A 14,677-nucleotide genomic window follows, 5' to 3' on the forward strand; every position below is an offset into this window, starting at 1 on the left:
TGTGGCCAGGACATGGAGCTCAGAAAGTGCCAGCATAGATGGAGAGATGGTGGTGGGCATTGGGCCGGGGGTCCTACGGCTGCCACTGCCATCCCACCCCAGGACAAGAGCCTGTACCACCTTAGCAGCTCCTAAACCAGATTAGGCTGGAAAAGTGTGAATGTCTGTGGGTTGTACACGTTGACTGCCTTCAGAGAGAAGCAAATGTGAGGCTCATTAAGCAAGTGTTGGTAGCAGCAGGTTTCACACACTTTCCACGCTGAGATTTCCATAGAGAGGGAAAGTTAGTCCCTCTAATTAAATGACTCAGAAAAGACTAACTGGTCTTCTAATGCATTTTGTATTTGGTTTTGTAGCTAGGTGTTTTCAAATGAGTGACTCAAAGTTTTAAATCTCTTCTTCCTACACTGCTGTTTACTAAATAAAACGAGCTTTATAGGAAGGTTACAGAAAGCAAGGGCTTCTGGAGCAGCTTCACTTTATTTGCAGCATGATGTGATGCTGTGTATCATAAAAGAAGCATTGGAGGGGACCTGCAGGACACTGCTGCTTCGTCCCTTTACCTCCCAACCCCGCAAAGCAGCGTGTGGGCTCCATGCCAGTCAAGACAAGGACTCTAGGGCTTTCTGAGCCCCCGCGGGGCAAGTGTGGCTGGGTTTGTCTGCCTTGCTCTGGGCTCCACACAGCGGAGCAGAGGCAGCGGCAGGGATGCCCTGGGAGAGGGGGGCTCAGACATTGCTGCAAGATTCCCCATGGCCTCTCCAGACCCAGGAACAGACTGGCAGTGGCAGCAGGAGTAAGTGTACCTGACTCCAAAATTCTCACTGCCTCTATTGGATGCCTTAAAATTTAATTACTCAGCTTAGTTCTTTCGTATGGAAGGCAAGACTGAGCAATAAGAACCAAATCCTGTCCTCAGATAAAACCATTACATCAGCCCGCTTTCAGCAGCCTAGAGCTGTGCCTTCCCCTTTGCATAAGCCCGTGCTCAGCACATCCAGGTGAGGGGCTGCACACGCTCGGCTGGGTATTAACACACAGGTTGGATTTCAGCTGGAACATGTATTTGCAAAGTCAAAGGAAAGCCTCATTTTTTCACCATAAAAGGTAAGGAGTGAAATTCCAGAGCTGAATTTACATGTCCTGCTGCTCCTCAACGTGGGAAAAGAATGCTGCGTCCTCCCACATATCTGCTTCCCATCCCAGGTCTTCCTCCCTCCGACTTGTCCATGCAAGTCAAACCTTTTCTGCCATGAGCCAACAATTAATTTTAAGTATATAATAACTTCTCATAAAGAAAGATACATCAGAAGCCAGGTCTGGCTCCCTCAATGCTTACATAGTTTTTCTCCTACTGTATTTTCCGAAGTAATTGGAGCGGCCCGTAGTTTTCACAGGTCTGGGGGGACATCTGGCACAGAAATCTCTTCTGACCTCCCACCTAATAAATAATAATGGGGAGAGAGGATTATCCAGCAGCTGAGCTTGTTCATGCCACAGTGTGGGGGTTTGAGAGGATATTCCTGGTGGGAGTGGGATGCCTGTGTGGGGTCAGCATCCCTGCTCAGGTGCTTGGGGTCAGAGTCACAGCACTGCTGCGCAGTTTCATCCCTGTGAAAATCAGCAGGGCATGGACAGTAAATCTTCAAAACAAAGGGATTTTGGAATCAAGCTTTGGAAGTACGTTATATGGGGAACGAGAAGGATAGTTTTGCAACAGTTTTCTGCCAAAATGAGCATGACAGAGAGGCTGGTGTGCTGACAATAATGAAAAGCTAATTTTAGACACTAAAATGGGGAAAATTCTAAGTTTTCTTGAATCCTCTGGTCCAAGTACAAAAGAGACTTACTGTGTTCCTGGTTCTCCTGCCAGTTTTCCAGTGGGACCTGGGGCAAGCCAGTACATGTCCCTGTGCCTCTTTCCTTATCTGAGGCTTGTAGTAACTCCCGGGCTTACAAGGGCACCGGGAGGGTGAACCCATTGCCACCACCTCCAGCAGAGCTCTGGTGCCTCCTGGGGTTCGGCTGGCAAACGTGGTGGGTGGCTCTGCAGCCTCCCTGCCAGGTCCTTGCGAGCTGCTGGCAGGAGCCCACACTGCCCAGAGCTGCTTCCCCCAGCCCCGCTGCCCTCCCTCTGCCTGGCAGGTTTAACCCAACCGTGTCGGTTGAAAATGTCAGAAGCACCTTAAGGACCCATACTTCAAGCCCAAAAAAGCTTAAAGGCAATGATCAAATGGTCTTCAGCCCAACAGGCCTCCTGATGAGGAGCTGGAGACAGATCAACAAAAGCAGGCGGCTTTTTGCGCTCAGGTGGAGGCTGCAGGGAGGCAGGTTGTGTTGTTGGAAGGAAGATGGGGTTTGTCAAGTGGCGTTGGGTTTAGTCAGTCAATAACAAGAGAAGAATATTTACAAGCTTTTTAGCTGAACGGTGCTTTTGAGCCTGCAAAGCCACACCAAGCCCAGCAGGAGTGATGGCCACCCTGGGGATCCTGATGCACCAAGGAGCCCGTCCAGGCTGTGGTTTGCTCTTTGTCCCCAAGACAAGGAGACACTAAATGCAAGTGAGCTGACCCCTGGCACTGGAGAGTAAATCTTTGTAGGGAGCACCCAGGGAGCAGAGCCTGGGCCAGAGGATCGTAGCGCAAACCTGTGGTGCTCCAGGAGAAAGAGGTGCGCGCTAAGCTGTTTTTACAGAAGGGATGGCAGCTGGGAAAGGGTGAGATTCACACTCATTGGAGGGTAAGCTGATGTACCAGCAGGCAGAGCCGGTCCCCTGGGCTTGGGCAAGGAGAGAGATGGCATTTGCTGCACTGGCATCCTTTCTCCAGTGCCAGCTTAACCACACCTGGAGCTTGTGGGTGCACCAGACCAGCCAGCTCATGTCCTGGCGGTTTGAAAGCCGCAGTGAATCAACCCCAGAGAATTCCCAGTTTCCTCGATGGAAGATTTATTGCTTGTGTTAATCTGGAGAACATCAATGCCTGGCTGCCATGGAAATCAAGGAACTGCATTTTACAGGGGTGGTGGCTCCCTGACCGACCCCAGGGAAGTCCCCCACAGGGTGGCAGTGCCACCAGCACAGCTGGGTCAGGAACACAGTCCGTGAAAGGGCAACACCAGGTTACTCCCCCCTGTGCCAGAGCTTTTGAGTAACACAGCACCAGCTCCTGATGTAGAAACCTCTTGGCATCAAATAACACTGTAATTACGGGAAAGCCAAGGGGAATTTTCCCATGTTAAACCCTACCTGTGCCTAGGTCCGAGCAGATGTGAGGGGGCTGCATGAGGAGGGAACAGCTGTCAGGAGACAGTGGGGCTGCCCCCGTGCTGTAGTTGAGTGTATTCGTGCTCAACAGGGATGTAGGTAGGGAAATTGGCTTTGCCTGTTGTGAAACCCCATTCAAAGGCACAGAGTTGCTTCTTCACTGGGGTTAAGGCCAAGTGCCCTCTCTTTCCCGGCAGCATGGGGCTGGCTGGGCTGATGGGAACCCTCCTGTACTGCCCATCCCTTCCTGGGGCAGGGCGAGCGTCTCCCATACTGTCTGCAGGAGCTGCTGATGGAGCCATCTTAATTTGTCAGCTCTTCTGGATCCCTTCATAGGAGATACTTGGTCACTGGTTTTAGCGATCCCCCTGCAATGCCAGAAAATGGAGGAGTATCTCCTGCGGACCACTGTGCTCTGGAGACCATTCGACCTAAGGGACTCACGCTCCCTTATTCCTTCATTTTACTCAGCCTTGCAAAATAATATTGAATTTTCAAAAGGGGGTGAGAGGGATGATTAATAGGGATGTGGAAACAAAGTCGAGCAACTCCCAATGTCTCAAACTCTGGTGGGTATAAGACATCCCAAGCACTTCATGGGAAGACAGAAATCCCTGGGATCTCAGCAAGAAGCACCAAGAGCCTGGGGTACCCACATCCCCCCATGCTGCTTGTGGGGCATAAAAGCCCAAGGGCTTGGGGATGAGCCACAGACAAGAGGGGTTTGATTTATCTGGGAAAGCCCAAGCTTTCACTTTAACACGAAGATGTCACGATGAGTGCCGGGCAGGGGGACGTTCCCCTTGTGGCGGCGGGATGCCAGCCCTTGCGTATGAAGCAGCCCTGCTATTTATTTAAGAGACTCTCCCCCAAGTGCAACATAAGCAAGGAAAGTGGCCTGGGCTAAGAGCCAGGGTGCTAGCGGAGGGATCCCTATCGCTCCTCTTCCTTCCTCTCCTGGCGGGTGGGAATCCCCCTCCCAGCCCTCAAGCCCTCCGGCTGCCATGCAGTCAGTGACATCAGCACATTCCCAGCAGCATTCCCGTGGGCACTTTGTTAGCTTTGCACTGAGTCACCCTTCAGCAAACAAGAAAGATAAGAAAATAAATGGCAGCATTCCAACCAGCACAGATGCCGGTTTATTTTGAACTACAGAAATAATTTATGCACTAGAGGAGGGATCTCCTCCTCCCAAAAGTCCTTTTTCAAAAAGTCCCCTATTTCTCCCTCGCTGTCACCGTTTTCCTGCGGCAATCCCCTATCATGTCAAGTGTGTTCACTGTAGGTACCTTAAAAACAAGGAAGGGCCAGAACAAATATTTTGTTGAGAACTGAACAGAGCCAAAGCTCCAGAGGGATGAGAAGAGGTTTTGTTTTATCGGAAAGGCAAACATTATCTTCATGAGCAAAATGCTGTTTTCCCTCTTGAAACTGCCTTATGAAAATGAGGCCAATGCGGTTTTCATTTGCAACACTAATTTGATGAACTCCAGCGGGTTAATGATATTGCCGTATTTAATTAAAGCAGCCATTAGCCTAGCTGAGCCCCTCCTCCCTAGCAAGGACCTGGTGCTTTGGAAGCGCTGCCAACCCGTGGCACTGGAGCCCAGACTCTGGCCAGAAGTGTGGGACAGGATGGTTTTATGGGCTTTACCACCGTGTCCCCTTCTTTTGGTATCCGTGACTGATCCTGGAGTGTCACCAAGCCCTGAGGTGCACTGGGGCTGTTGAATCTGATGTTACTTATCCCTTGAGAACTCAGACAGCTAATGACCATGGCCAAGGAGTAGGGGCACAGCCCCAAATCCCTATTTCAGCCCCATTATTTGCTAGGTCAGTGTCTGTACCAGCTGAAGTCCGAAGCAGGGATCTGATTGTCCACAATGGTTTCTCAGGCACATGTGCCTTTGAGCTCAGGTTGGGAAACCAGAGGCAAAGGTTTTGCATTCAGTGTTCACAGTGCCAGCAAGGTGTGGAGGGGCACGGCCACTCTGCTCAGCTCTTGCCAGATCTTACTGACACCAAAGAGGAGCTTGAGAGCTTTGGAAATCAGATCAAGCAATAAAAGCCCTGGCAAGCCCTGAGCAGCCATTCCAGCTGTAGTCCTGATTTCTCCAGACTTAAAGTGAGCCAAATACAGTGGCTGCCATTGCTTTTCCCAGTAAGTGTTTGCTGCAGAAAGATCCCAAACGTGACATAGCTGCAAAGTGTGACTCACTGCTTGGGTTACCTGGCATGACGTGTGCGTTCTCCATCTCTGTTTACACTGCAAATCTCATTTCTGACCTGGTTGTCATCTAAGTGCCTTGTTGATAACTTTATGCTAAATTACACCTTCCAGCCCATGGGCGTGTGCATGGTGCCATCTCAGCCATGCTTCTGCACTGGGCAGGGAAGCAGCGGTGGGAACGCTGACTGATGGAAAGTTGGAAGAGACCAGCAAATGTCCCTCTGTCAAACCTGGGAATGTTGGCTCTGGCTTTCTTCTCCTTCCCAAAAACCTTAGGCTTGCTGCTTAGGCTCACCCTGGCCTCTCCATGGGTTTATGGGCAGGAATATTGCACCATTTCCAGCTCTTACAGAGAGGATGCTCTGGCTCATGGTATTAGTTTTCCAGTCCCACCCTGCATCCCTGCTTGCAGATCAAAGTCTTTACCAAAAAGTTGTTTCTTTGCTTGGAAAATACACATGATTTCTTTTCTCATTTGAGTTCTCTATGTTAATCCAAGTAGGACGATAATAATAATAATAATAATCTACTACAAATCAGTGTGATATCCATGCAGGTTCCTGATCTCCTGTCACGTTAGCTGCTGCAGTGCTAATCTGCCAGTGGGATGCCTGCCAGGAAACCTTGCGGGGTGAGTAGCCTTCACAAGTATTTCAGGGATCCTTCCTCAGGGGCATTCTGCAAGAGCAGTGCTTTAATTCTTATCCTTAAGTTTTCCGGCCATTAAGCTAATAACCACATTGTTATGTTAAAGTGCATCTTCATTTTTGTAGGCACAATACATGAAGCATTTAACTTGGTGGAAGATAATAACAATCTATTTTAGTGAGGGATGAACCCTCGTCTGTCTGATGAACACCACGTGAGATCAGGACAGTTGACATCAAAAAGTGGTGAGTTGTTCCAGTACATGCAAGCTTTTTTAAGAACAAAAGCATTTTTTGAAGCATTCAACCCAAACAACTTCATAGCTGTTAATGTGTCTTTGATAATTTAGATTTGCACGCACATCCTCAGCATGAACACGCTTTCATTTGGCTCAGCAGTCCCAGGCACAGAGCACCGGAGGATGTCACCCATCCGTGGTGGCATCCCAGATACTAGCAACACGGCAGCATGGCTCTGTGGATCCTATACTGGCCCACCTCGCCCTTCAAGGATTTTCCCTTCCAACCCCTTCAAGTACATGCAGAAGAGTTTCCCTTGTCACAGCCCAAGTCTGCATTATACATTCATGCATTTAAAGCATATACAGCCTTGTAATTAAATTCTGGAATATTTTAAGCTCTTCTAGTAGTGATTTGAAGGTCTCGTAATTCGGTGCAGCATATGTTGCTTTCATAGTAAGCTCGTTTTCTGACAGCTGCCTGCGTGGGTTTCCCGTACTATCTCCATCCTCCCATCAATGAGCTGCACACCAGGCGCCCGAGGAAGGGGGGGAGCGGCAGGGCAGGTAGGGTTCCCAGGCCAGAGCAAAGCGTGTTCCCTTCTCTGCCCAGGCACAAAATCTTGATATTTTAGCAGCAGCGATGCTAAGGTGAGACTTGGAAAGATGTGAAGACTGCATAGCTCTGCATGGAGCAGTTTAATCAGAAAAGGGATGGGGGCTGGCATGAATTATGCCATCTCACAGGCTAGCGTAGGCTCCTTTGCCATGGTTACATGAGCCAGGAAGGGAAAATGAAAGGTGGTGGATACTCAAGTGCTATTCCTTCTCTTTTAAGCCCAGATGGTTAACAAACCTGGTTTCCAAAGCTGTGACAGGAACACTAATGGGCAGGAAATGCTCGTGACTCTGCGGGTACCTGACTGGAGCTGGTACATATGTCTCAGCTTCTTCCTTTTTTTTTTTTTTCCTGGGAAGAATCTCATCCTCGCCTACCGACTGGTAAACATTGCTACTTCTTCCTGTTTGTTAGTGAGTCTACAAAGCTCACAGCTTCATCTTGGCTCCTCCTCAGGGTTTTTGCATGGAAAAGAGCTCTCCTGGGAGTACCTGCAAGGGCAGGGGTGCTCCTACAGGACAGGGGACTGTGCCCTTGGAGCGCATCGCTCAAACCCGTCATTGCTGGTGGTGATTGCCAGAGCTCAGCACAAGGGGCAGAGATGTGATTCCTTACCACCGTCCCCAACCCATCCATCACTGAGGGATGATGGCGTGTGAGGTTACAATTGGCAGGGCTACAATCTGAAAGAAACCTACTGAATAATATAATTATTAATAAATAATAAAAATAAATTACCTAGCCAGGAGCATGGCTGATTGTGTGGCTCTTTGGGTACCGTAGGGAGATGACCCCCTGCATCCGGCAGTCCTCCCACGGTCCAGGGAGCAACCTCCTCCACAAAGACAGAGAGAAACTCCTTGATGTTAATGCACACTTTCAATTATTGTGAAAATGCCACGGGTGAGTGCTTTAAATATAACTCAAAATAGCACAAAAAGACAAGTGGCACTCCCCAGTGTCATCCCAAAGACCTACACCATCACATGAGACCTGGGAACCAGCCTAGAGTCAGCCAGAACATCCACCACGCTCCCAGTTAAGCATCTTTCAGATTTCAGGGGTTTAGCTACCGGGGGGAAACCCTGAATCTTTTGCAAAGGCCACGCTGCTCTCGCCCTCATAGTTGCGAAAAAATCCTGTTGTTCTGTTTCTCCTCAGCAACAGCTGGCTCAGCCCTGTGGTATTCCGGGCTGTCAGTCACGGTGTCTCATTTCAAGCGATGCAATGTGTGATGGGCAGCGTAGCCCCGAGCTGCAGCCAACTGTTTCCCAGTGCGCTTGGTGTGAAATTTTCCCATAGTTCGGTCAGGAAACTCTTCCTGGCCACTTTTACTTGGAATGGGCCATTAACACCGGATGGAAATCTGCAGGCTCTGGGCCAGGTTTCATAATGCCTCCAGAAGCAACTTGGGGACAGTAGGATTGCATTTAAAAACCAAAAGTCAAACGAAAACGACAACCTTTGTGCTTCCCAGGTGAATAAACATCACCTTTCTTTTGCTCTGCACGCAACAAAGCTGATATGAAGAAAGCGTGTGGACACAGCTAGCCCCCATATAATTGAAATAACTTCTTTAACTAAGCACCTACCACATGGGAATGCTGGCTGCATGAAGATTGCTGCTATGGAGGGCTGGGGGAGTGTCAAAACACAAACTGCTGGACATGGTTTAGCCCTCCCTATGCCAGCCCTACATACCCCTCTGGCTCCGGGCTCCCACACATCTCAGCCTTCCCTGGGGGCACATCTGTCTGCTAGGCAGAGGGAAGGAGGGGAAAATGGGCAAAAGCCTTAGCACATTTGGGGAAATAATGTGTACAAAAACCTTTTGGCTGTCAGAATTAGATCCCATTCGTGCTCTGGTGTAGATCCACAGGGAAGAGTGTGGGAGGAGGAAGACCTGGGGTTCTCTGGAGCAGCAGGACTTGCTGCCCGTGCCCAAGGCATGAAGGTCTGCGAGGAAGAACTGCCAACATGCATGCTATGAAGATAACACAGCATGTCGGTAACTCTCCCATGGCTTCCAGAAGCTGCTTTGTGTTTTTTGCCTCTGCAGCCCTCACCTTTATATTCAAATTCAGCAGTGGCTAAAACAAGAGTTGGTTTGGTTTTTTTTCCCTGGTCGGAACCACTCCTGCACGCTGATATTTAAAAATACGTGTCTTGTTACCCTGAGTTCTTGGTGTGTGTGTGTGTGTCTGAGGAAGAGAAAAGCTGCAGGGAGTGGGGAGCACTGTGGATATATTTAGACATGTGTGTGTTTGTCTGCATATACGTGTCCCAGAAGAATTTTCAACTTGTACCCGCCTCGGCACATCGCCTAGGGACTGAATTAGCCCTCCTTTGGGTGAGATGCACAGGAAGAAGATATAAATGTTACCAGCCCAAGTTATGCATTTATAAGCAGAATAAGCCAAGCAAAAAAAAATTCCAGTCTGGTGTGAAAATCATTGAAACCAGAGCTCAGGCTGGGCAGATGAAGCCGAGTAGGTGGGTCAGCATCAGCTGGGGCCAGGCTGTGGGAGAGCGACGGTCCCTCCTGGTACCCACGGGCTGGTCCTGCCACCACGCTGTGCCTGCATGGAGCAGTGACCGAGCTTGGCTTCCAGGACAAGCCTTTGCAAGGCCAAAACTGCTGTAAGGCATGCTACATGTATATATATGTATGTACATACAACCTCTACCAACACAAGCATTCTCTTCATCCACTTAGTGAAATACCCTGCTATCATCTTTCTTGGGGTCAGACTTTTCAGTAGGGTCTGTAGCTATAGGACAAGCAGGAGTGGTTTTAAACTAAAAGAGGGGAGATGTAGATTAGAAATAAGGAAGAACCTCTCCCCGTGAGGGCGGCAAGGCGGTGGGCCAGGCTGCCCAGAGCAGCTGTGGGTGCCCCATCCCTGGCAGTGCTCCAGGCCAGGCTGGATGGGGCTGGGAGCAGCCTGGGCTGGGGGGGGTCCCTGCCCGGGGCAGGGGTGGGAACTGGGTGGGCTTTAAGGTCCCTTCCAGCCCAAACTGTGATTCTGTGATTCTTTTGCTGCCCTGTCATTCAGCAGCATAATGTCAGAAGATCCTGTGCTTAGTGCTGGCTGGTGTTCAGATACGTGTATGCCTGCCCTCCTGCCTGCTGTGGGGCCAGCACTGTGGTGACCTGTCTCCTGCATCCCCAAAGCCACCACAGCTCCTTGGTACCCAGCAATCCTCAGTACCCAGCCCTCATTGCCATCACTGCCCTGGGCAGCAAAGGTGTGCTGCTTCCTGACAAAGACATTTTGTGTAGAAAATGGGGTAGAAGATGTTTTGGGTGTTTTATTTCCTAGCGGTGTGCCTCTCCAAGGAAGTGCCTTGCAGAACCACGTGAGTTTGACCTGTATTGCTTCATGGGCCATCAGTTGACTTTTGTCGGTCTATGAGTTGAGGCTCGTTTTAAACTGCATCTATTGTGCATGAAATGTGTATTTGAGTGCTCTGCCCTGAGTCCCTTCTTTAAATAACAAGCTGCTGAAACAAGAGCTGTAGGAGGAAAATGCGTTTCCAATTCTGTGCTGTTCCCTTTCACTGCAGCCCTCTGTGTATTTTGTATCCACCGCCAAACTATTCATACGTTAGGTATCTTCACCACACCAGCTTTATGATGAACTCATAAAACATAAATATTCTGCACTCCAGAGGGACTTTTATTGTGTGGTTTCAGGGTACTTAGCAAGCACTTAATCTGGCCCAGGCTGTGGCTTTCTCAGCAGGGTGGAGCTCCCTAGTAAGGGATGTGCAGGGGACAGGGACCAGCAGAGCCTGTGCAAGGGGTGGCACTGCCTGTTGTCGGGTCCTCATCCCGCAGCATCACCATCAAAGCAGCCCCTGCCCTGAGGCAGCTGGGTCAATAAACCAATAGGTTTGCCTTTTTATTAATGTACTTAATGCCTCTTTTTTTTTTTGTAGGTGGTTTTAATAGCCACAAAGTTTAATGAGGAGCCATAAAAGCGTAATTGTGGGACATTCAGAGGGCAGCTCTGGCATGGGCTGGGCAGTGAGCAATGAAGGAGCCATGAGATGCCCCTGGCCAGGGCAGCAGCACATGGGGCGAGGGAAAACGTGTGGGAAGAAAATATGGGCAGAAAATGGGAAGTGGTGACTTAAGTCAGGGCGTATTCAATAAATGTAATGGAGGAAATGCTGACAAAGCTTTTTTTACATTGGAAACCAAGTTAAATGAGATCTAAGTGTCTTACAAAAAATATACATATGCTTTGTTCGGATGAAAAAATACTCCAAGGGTTGCCAGGGTGAGGAGGGTGGGATGGAGTGGGTTTGGCACACCTGGGGCCTCAAGCTCCCATGGGATGGGGAGGAAAGGTCGGTGGGGGTAAAGGAGGCAGGGACCACGCTTCAGGCTCATTCAGGCTGCGGCAGATGGAGCTGCAGGGTTTGCAAATGCTCCATGTAGGCAACGATACAGGATGGTGGTTTTACTCCAGCACTAGGGAGTAGAGCCAGCCTCCTGCTGAGGCAGTGGAAAGCCTGCGCTTGAAGCCTCCTATCGCCAGTAAAGGTTTCTGTCAATGACAAATGTGCAAAAGCATTTCAACAATGTTCTTCAAACCACCTCAGACTGTTTTCCCGAGTCTTGTTGGGCTGGAACAAAGCTGGCCAGGCTGCCACAAATGCCTCTGAGATGGGAAGCTGCCCTTGTGCTGGGCACACTGCTGAGCAAGGGCAGCTTCCTTTGCTGTCCCAGCAAATTCCGACTCCAAAACATAAAGATGATGGTCCTAAATTAAATTGAGAGGCATCCTCCTGCTCCTCTGATACTAAGTGAAATGGAGCATTTTATTATAATTTTATTTTAGCCTTCTTAATTTCCGTGGCTGCTTAGCCTCCCTGCAGCAGGCCACCCACTGGGTTGCAGTCAAACACACCTTTTGTCATTTATCATGTGTGTCTTCAGAAACCCAGCGCATGGAACACAGTCTGCTGCTTGTGGGCAGAGTCTGCTGAAGCCTCCGGCATGTTCCTTGTGCTGGGTGCCTGTGCCAGGTACACCTGGACTCATATTCTGGAGCTATAGAAACCCATTTCTCCTCCTGCCTCCACAGCATCATCCTCCCAGAGCAGCTAATGCACTGGTCACAGGGAGCAAGGACTAAGGGTGCTTTCAGGACTTGCTCCAAAACCTGGCTGGCTCCATCCTGAGTCTCCCTCCCTCCACCACAGCAGCAGCAACCCCCCTGGGTTTGCAGGCCCACAAGCCCCAAATAACTGGAGGTTCAGATGTCCGCCAGCGCAGGTTGGATGCTTGGAGCCATGCACGTTCCTGCCCGGCTCCATGTGCCGTCCAGTTCAGCGTGCCTGAAATTGGCCCAAATTCACAGTGACACGAATACCACCAAGATGTGGAGTTCAGGAGGGGAGACCGCGGTGGGGTGGCACTGATGAAGGTAAGTGCCAGCATTGTTCACTGCGCTGGGATTTTTTTTGGTTATGGATGAAAAATCCAGCTTCCTTCTGACTTTTGTACATTTCCACTTCTGTGAACCTAAATTCTACTTTTTAAAATAACTGTTACACATGTACAGTGTCCTAAAATACACACCTAACCTACTTTCATCAAGTTCTCTACCAAAGACGTCAATCTGCAGCTTAAGGAGCAGGATCCCTGTAGCAGGACATTGCTGGGGGTTGATCTGCCTCTCGAGCAACCTGCTGAGAAGCAGCAGGGCTGCAGAGGGTGAAGCAATGATCTTTTTTTCCCCCTAAGGATCAAAAGAGCTTGTCTTGAAATTCAGCATTTGGTTTTAGGACACACACGCAGGCATTCAGGGACTTGTCCAAACCACAGAAGTATGTAAACTCTGCTTGTTAATCCCCCGGGAATGGCAACGCTCACCCAATGGTAGCCCATCGCTGAGACTGCTGCCTCTCCAGGCTCTGGAGAGGGTAACAACAAAAAACAAATTTAAGGAAAAAAAAATACCTAGTCTTTCATAACCTTCAAAGCAAGGCACTAAGCGTTGGAGAATGTGTTGAACATCTGTAGAAATACAGGGGGGCTCTTGCAGGTGTGTTTGGTTTTTTTTTCTTCCAGCAGTTCTAATGCTGGAAGACTCCTCCAAATGCAAGCTGAAGCAGTCACCCCAGATTGTGGCTTTTAGAGCCCTTCTGTGTTGTGGAGCTGGTGGGAGGGGAATGTCCTCCTAAAAGCTCTGTGGCTGCCCAAAATGGGGGTGTGATGCACCCCAAGCCCAGGTGCAGGGGATGTGGCATGGGGAGGCGAGTGCAGCCATGGATTAGTGGTCCTGCACAATGTTTCAGTGCCAGGTACGTGGCCTGGGATGTCTGGTGTCACCTCCCTGGCCATCTCTCAAGGCCACATGATGCTGGTGCTGCTCATGGTTGATCTGATATGTCCTGGGCAGATTCTTGGTGCTCCTTCCCCATGCCCCAGCCAGCAGCACCACCCTGGGGTGGTGGAGAGGAGCCACGGGCTTCAGGTTGCAAAGACTACATCTCATTTTTACTTCCCACGTTTGAACTCAGACTTCCAGAGGTGAAAACGCTTATTTCTGAATATTTTAAGGCCCTTTTGAAGAGGTTTATGAAGCATTTTCACCCAAGCTGCAGGGAAGAAATGCAGCGTCGTGAAGAGGAACAAAGAAGTTCAATCTCCAAGGACTGATGAGCATATCCAGAGCATGATGGGTTTATCCAGGTCACCTTTTTCATTCGCACCCTGTAACGGAAATTAATGAAGCTCCCAGAGTTATTACCTCTAATTCATGACCTATTAATGGCAATAAAGCTTTAAGAAAGCTTAAGACATATTATGCTGAAGGGCAAAGGTACGTGTTTCTTGATGGTTTGTCTTAGTGATTTGGACCCCCATTTGGGAGAGAAGAATTACAGGGTTTGATCCCTGCCCCAAGGACTGCTCTGCATTTTATTGGGGAACACCGTATGTGATACCGATACTTAAGAAAAATGGTGATTGAGTAATTAAAGGCCGACCAATCTAACTTTATGTAAAAAAATGGATGAAGGAAGGAACCGTTACTGTTACAGAGGTAAACGGAAAATGCTATAAAAGTGGAGCAAAGGTGAAACAAAGGTTAATTGAGCCTGACTTTGCTAAGATAATGGATTTCTTAGACAAAGGAAATGTAGGAGATTGCATCTATCTGGAGCTCAGTAAAAGCAGGTTGCAGTGGTGCAGGGAGGATGTGGGACAAGGAGGGGACTTCAGCTGGAGGTAAGAAACTGAGCAAGGGCAGGTGACAGCCAGAGGGGTAGAGCCTTTTCCTTCAAGATTCACATGGAAAGCGACATTGTTTAATATTGTCATTAATGACCATAACAAGAAAAAAAAAACAGGAGGAGGGCTGCTGATGAAATCTGCTGATGGCACAGATTTAAGGGGAAACATCAATAACTAGGAGGCCTTGAGACTGACATGATGGAGAGGAGAGGAAATTCAGTAGTGTAAAATGCACTCAGGATCTCACAAGGAAGACTTGAGCCATATGGTAAGAGTGCATCGGTTCAAAAGGATTAAGAAGAAGAGTTCTGCATGGTCACAGGGGATGAAGACCTTCTGGGGGATGCACAAGGACCTCACTAGCCCTCACCTGATGTGTTGCACACAAGTCTGATCAGGTGTGTTCAAGAAAAAAAGGAGCTCTC

Source organism: Falco biarmicus, chromosome 8 (genome assembly GCF_023638135.1).
Source record: "Falco biarmicus isolate bFalBia1 chromosome 8, bFalBia1.pri, whole genome shotgun sequence".
Lineage (NCBI taxonomy): Eukaryota > Metazoa > Chordata > Aves > Falconiformes > Falconidae > Falco > Falco biarmicus.